Here is a 6,000-nt window from a genome sequence, read left to right on the forward strand (position 1 = left end):
ACACACACACCAGCTTTAAAGTATTTGACTATGTTACCCAGATATTTGGGTTTGGGAGTTTGATTCAATATCATTTCCTCTTCACTCTGTATGATTATATAAAATCATGAATTGTTCATCTCAAGTATCTTTTTATATTGAAAACTAAAGTGTTTACAACATTCTTTGAAAATAATAATTTAAAAAATGTTATAGTTTAGAAAGAGCTTAGATGCCTATATTTCCTTAAAGCCATAATAAAGTTGAATTTTAAAAAGATACTATTACAGAGTTTGATGTTGGTATCCTATTTGTAAATATTTTTACTAATAACGAAGACAAATAATATGGCATGAATTTGATATAGTAACACTTTTATTTATTTTTTTTAATGTTTATTTTTAAGAGAGAGAGCATGAGGGGGGCAGGGGAGGACAGACGGGAGAGGGAGTCAGAGGATTTGAAGTGGGCTCTGTGCTGACCAGAGAGCCCAATGTGGGGCTCAATCTTATGAACTGTGAGATCCGTGATCTGAGCCAAAGTTGGACGCTCAACCAACCAAGCCACCCAGGCACCCCTGATACAGTAAGCCTTCTTATAATAGATATGTTTCTAAGTTAAGATGAATATAGAAAGTTAGAATCTCTTTGTTTTTTTCTAGTCCTACACAGAATAAATATCAATTGGGCTAAAATATTTTTCTGCAAATATTGCTGTCAAGGAATTTTTGTAAGGATTGCTTACTGACCCATTGTATAACCAGACCTGACATTATGGAACATTTCCCATATAGATACATTTGAATTTTGATGTGGAAGGCATTATAATCTGATAGGCTGTTCATCATGGTAGACTTTGTACAATGCTAGAAACACAATTTTATGTTGCCAGAGGTTCATTGAAATCTTATACTGCTTTCTTGGTACTAGGATTTTCCCCTCCATGTCGCTTATGTCTCTTGACATTTTCCACCATATTTAGGGTATTTCTCAATTCCACATTCCTAGTTTTTTCTCTTTTCACCATGTTTTATTAATGTAAAGAATGTCATTTAAAAAAACATTTTTTTTAAGTTTGTTTATTTTGAGAGACAGCAGAGGAGGGGCAGAGAGAGAGGGAGAGAATCCCAGGCAGGCTCCATGCTGTCAGAGCAGAGCCCGATGTGGGGCTCGAACTCACGAACCGCGAGATCATGACCTGAGCTGAAACCAAGAGTCAGACGCTCAACCAACTGAGCCACCCAGGCGCCCCAAGAATGTCATTTTTTATAGGCTGCAAAATCACACACTGCCATTTAATGCAGAGTATTCTAGTCAACATTCCTTATTTCAAAAGTTTCAGACAACACAAAATAGATTTTCTGTTTATTTTACTCTTCTGTGTGTTAAAAAAATTTTTTTTTAATGTTGATTTGTCTTGAGAGAGAGAGAGCACAAGCAGGGAGCAGAGAGAAGAACAGAATCCCAAGCAGGCTCCGCACCATCAGCGCAGAGCCCGATGCGGGGCTTGAACTTGCGAACCACCAGATAATGATGAGCTGAGATCAGGAGCCAGACACTTAGCCAGCTGAGGCACCCAGGTGCCCCATTCTTCTGTGTTTTTGAAATTATACATGTTAGATTCTAAATAATGTATTCAATAAAACCATGAGTGGGATTTATCCTTTTTTTTTTCCTTTTATGAGGCAGAAACATGCAACATCTATAGACACTGAGGCCATGGAGCCTTGTAAGTACAGCTCTGTCTTATATGCATGATAGATTTAGGGGCTTTCCCCTAAGAGTTTACGGTGGTCTGGTTCTGGCTCATTCGTTAAAAAACAGGCCAAATGTGAAATAGTGATCAGGAGCATGGAAATTTAGAGAGTGTATTGGTGTGTGTGTGAACTTCCTTCAACAAGTTTTCATAAATTAAAAATATAAACTGGAATACAGTATTTTCATTTTGACTTCATTCTTTGCCATTGATGCACATTTAAGGGTTTGGTTTAGAGCAAAGCCTGAAGTTCACTGTCACTCCACCAGCTAAAGAGCATGGGTTATGTTACATAAAATAATTTCACAGAATCATTGTTAACTGTTCAGTTCCATTACGTGAAATTACTAGGCCTTTTTCTCTTTTGATACATGTTTTCTATAGCTCCTTTTATTGAACCCTACTAAAAAAGTTACAGTTTACATTACCAAAATATGTTGTTTTGGCATATTTGAGACAAGACTTTGGGGAATGACAACTATGGTCTCAGTTCTATTTGAATTTTGGGCATGCTAGTACCTGGTCTGTAGTGAATGAAAAGTGCTGAATTTTGTGTGCCATTCTTGTGACTGACTACCTCTGAGTTATGTGATGTGAGGTCAGAATTCTTCAGGGTATTTCATAAGTGAATAGGGGACCTAGGGTAAGTATCTCTTCACTGTGAGTCTCTTAGGACATCCAAGGATCCCTGAGAGGATGGAGCGGAGTGGCAGAATATACTCAGGCTTTGAATTTACTTTGGGCATCTTCCTAAAATCAGCTGTGCTTGTTTCCCCGCCCCCCCCCCCCCCCCCCCCCCCCCCCCCCCGGCTCTGCCTCTTGATGCCTTTGCTCATGTCATTTGTCTTCCTTTCATTCTGGGAGATGACTTTCAGGTTCAATGATAGTGTCGATTTTCTCATTTTAGCTTGCTTTGGTCACCTCCCACCCCCTAGGAAAGGTATGATTAATTTCTCCGTATATTCAATATATACAGCACCTTTATTTGCCAGCTTCTTCTGTGTGAGGCACTGAGGATTCAAAGATGAATAGGATACAGTCTGTGTCTCTCCTTCCCCTCCCCTTTCCCAACCCTTATCTTGGGCTTACAGCATTCTGGGAGACAGTCAAGCAAAATTTCAGCAGTGTGACTAGTGGTATGTATAAGATGATGGAACTGTAGGGATGGAAGTTGCTTATATAGAATTTTGATGATACATCTGTCATAGCACTTACATTGTTCTAGTTAATTTGTTCTAGTTTATTTGTGTAACTGCCTTCTAGGCTAGACTATGCTTCTCAAGGGCAGGAGATGTATTTTATTCATCTTTGGGTCACTAGCACTTGGAGAGCCTCCCATGTGCTAGCAGCTATCATTAGATATCATGAAAGACATGGTTCCTCCACTTACCGAGCTTTTCCCTGGGTGGAGGAGCTAGGTAACCCAACATTATTGTGATAGGATCCACAGATGTAAAAAAAAAAAATGATGGGAGCATAGATGAAGAGCATCTAACAAGCTGGTGAGGAGCTGCCAGAGAAAGCTAGAGAAGATGTTTCAGTTGCCATTTGAAGACTAATGAAGAGTCAGCTAAATAACAGAATTCAAAGCAAGATTCAGCTAGAGAGGTTGTGTGAAGTGTTTTGGGTTTTATGTCAAAGGCCATTAGACACCCACTGATCAATCTTAAGCCATGGAGTGCATGATTTATGTTTATGAAAGGATGCTCTTGTTAGCATACCAGAGGCAGAGACACACAAGTTTCTAGCACCCTTGAATATTTCTAGATGGGAGAGTAGCACCTAACCTACACTATCAACAGAATTATGAATGGGATAAACTTGGATGTGGGTTGTGATGGAGAGCAAATGATAGCTAGAGCTTGGGCAAGCTATGCCATTCATTGAGATAGGAAACATGATATTCTGTCCAGGGATTCTAAGACTCCATTCGCCTGCTGATCCTTTTACTCTCTGCTCTGATAGCCTTGGTTGCTAGTCCCTTGACATAGCCTGTATACCAAAGGAGAGCCATGCCCATAAGTTCCCACACTAGAGGTCTGCCTAATCTAGCCATTATGGTTCTCATCCATGCTTGAAGAAGAAAAGCCTGATTTGAAGGGATCCTTTCTTGGCTCTAGCAAGCATGTTGTCCTATCTACTGGGACTCCAAAGTCCTTGAGAGGTAGCATTGCCTTTTAGTTTTAAGGACACACGGTTTCTCTCCCACCTGTATCTGCTTAAGGCCAGATTTCTGCTTGCTCATTGTATGCTACAAAGAAAAGCTACTCCTGATTCTTAGAATGTATTTTTTTTTTTCTACAATCTTTTGGCACCTGAAGATTCCAGCTAGAGCTGTGATTGACACTCCAGTGTCAAAGCAGCTGACATTACAGTGAAAGCTGCTATAACTTGGTACACTGACCAAGGCCAATTGCCCAGTTTTATGTAGCTACTCCTATCAGCTGCCATGGTTGTGGCATGAGCCTCAATCTCATTGTGGGTACTTTGGTTCTAATTCCCTGGTGTCTGTGGTGTTAGATCTGAGTTAGGGCATCACGAATGTATTAGGGGTTTGAAGATGAGGTTTGATGGCAACCCATTTTCTTTTCTCCAAGGTTCTGGCTGATAGAGTTTATATAAGAACTGCCAGCAAAATGGAGACCATCTTTATTACTGGCTGGGCAGAGGTCCAGTAAATCTCCCAAATGTAGAACATCTGGTAAATTCTGTTGGAAAATAGGCTTAGACCTAAGACAGGAGATAGGCTCTCCTGTCTCCCTGCCTGCTCTAGAGTGGCAGTGGGAGAGAGCAGCAAGGTTTGTGGAGTAGAAACAGAGTTCATTGTATCAGCTAGTAGTGAAGCCCACAGGCCTGCCTCACATGCTTACCCAGAGGGAGCAGTGGAAATGGAAGACCTCTCCTCAGGTGAGCAGATAGCAAGGAGACTGGAAGCAGAGAGATTGGAGCTCCTGGGCTAGGAGCCACACAGCCTGGTTTGTGCTTTTGGGGCCTAATGTGCAGAGTTAAACAGCCCAGTGAAGGTAGTTACTACTCCTTGGAGCCCTAATTTGGACACACTGAATTGAGGTGCTCATCTCCTTGGTAGAACCAAGTGGAGGATAGGAGGGTAGGATATTATAGAACCCAGCCCAGAGGAGGAGAGGGCTGGAGGAACACAGTTGTCAGATAAAGTACAGATGAGTGAAATTGTGTATTTTTATGAGAAAATACGGGGCAGTCGGACTTTGAAGGAAGGGGTGGGTAAAGAAGTTGGCTGACTTCTAAATTAAGCCATTTTTCCGAACAATTCTTGGGCTTTCGTCTCAAGAACAATTTGTTCTGATCAGTCTGACCATTACCTTTGTGAGAGCAGAAATTCCCTACCCTCAAACATTGGCTAGTTTCCAAACCTTCCTGATATAATTCACTTTAAAATAGGAGAGACAATAAATATTGTCCTAAGCTTAGATTTAGAACTACAATGAGCACCACAGTCTGGGGAGTTTGGTTCAATTTCTTGCTGTGAGTCCAACTCCTGGCTGAAGTTTGTCTACAGCATAATGTTATAAAGCAGCCAAATTATCCTTAAAATCTTAAGGGCTAATAATATTCATAACTTAGAGTCTCATTAGGCCTTTTATCTAAATAAGCTTTAAATTCTCAACAAACTGGTGATGTAAATATCTTGTTTTAAAGTAAAATAAAATCCATTGAAATGAGTTTGTCATTTTAATTGTATTAGCACCTTTCAAGTGGCCACATTTATTTGGAATGTTTCCATAAGGAGAAGAAATAAATTAACAGGATTATGCATGGGATATGTTTGGCTGTACTTCAAAGCAACGGAAAAGATTTCAGAGGGAAACAGTCATATGCTTCTCTACTTTAAAGAAATAGGACTAAATTTTCTTTAAAAGGAGAGAAAATATCCAAATAGATCATAGGTTGTAGATCCAAGGAAGGTGCACCAAAATGTTCTCTATTGGAACTCCTACATGTTCTTACATTAAACATCAGCAGCATTACAGACAAATCTGTGTTGGAGAGTAAAGCTGTTTAAAATTTACTAGTCATTCTTCCATATTCTTAAAAAATCATCTTCTAGTGATAATCTGCTCAAACATCTCCCTCCCCCCTCCCTTATTTATTTATTTATTCCCCTCCTTCCTTCCTTCCTTCCTTCCTTCCTTCCTTCCTTCCTTCCTTCCTTCCTTCCTTCCATTAGAATGACAGTGTCTGTGAGGGTGGAGGGGTTGGAAAGAGGCTAAATAATTGATTTGGGTC

The sequence above is a fragment of the Panthera leo genome, chromosome D4, assembly GCF_018350215.1.
Source record: "Panthera leo isolate Ple1 chromosome D4, P.leo_Ple1_pat1.1, whole genome shotgun sequence".
In the NCBI taxonomy this organism is placed as follows: domain Eukaryota; kingdom Metazoa; phylum Chordata; class Mammalia; order Carnivora; family Felidae; genus Panthera; species Panthera leo.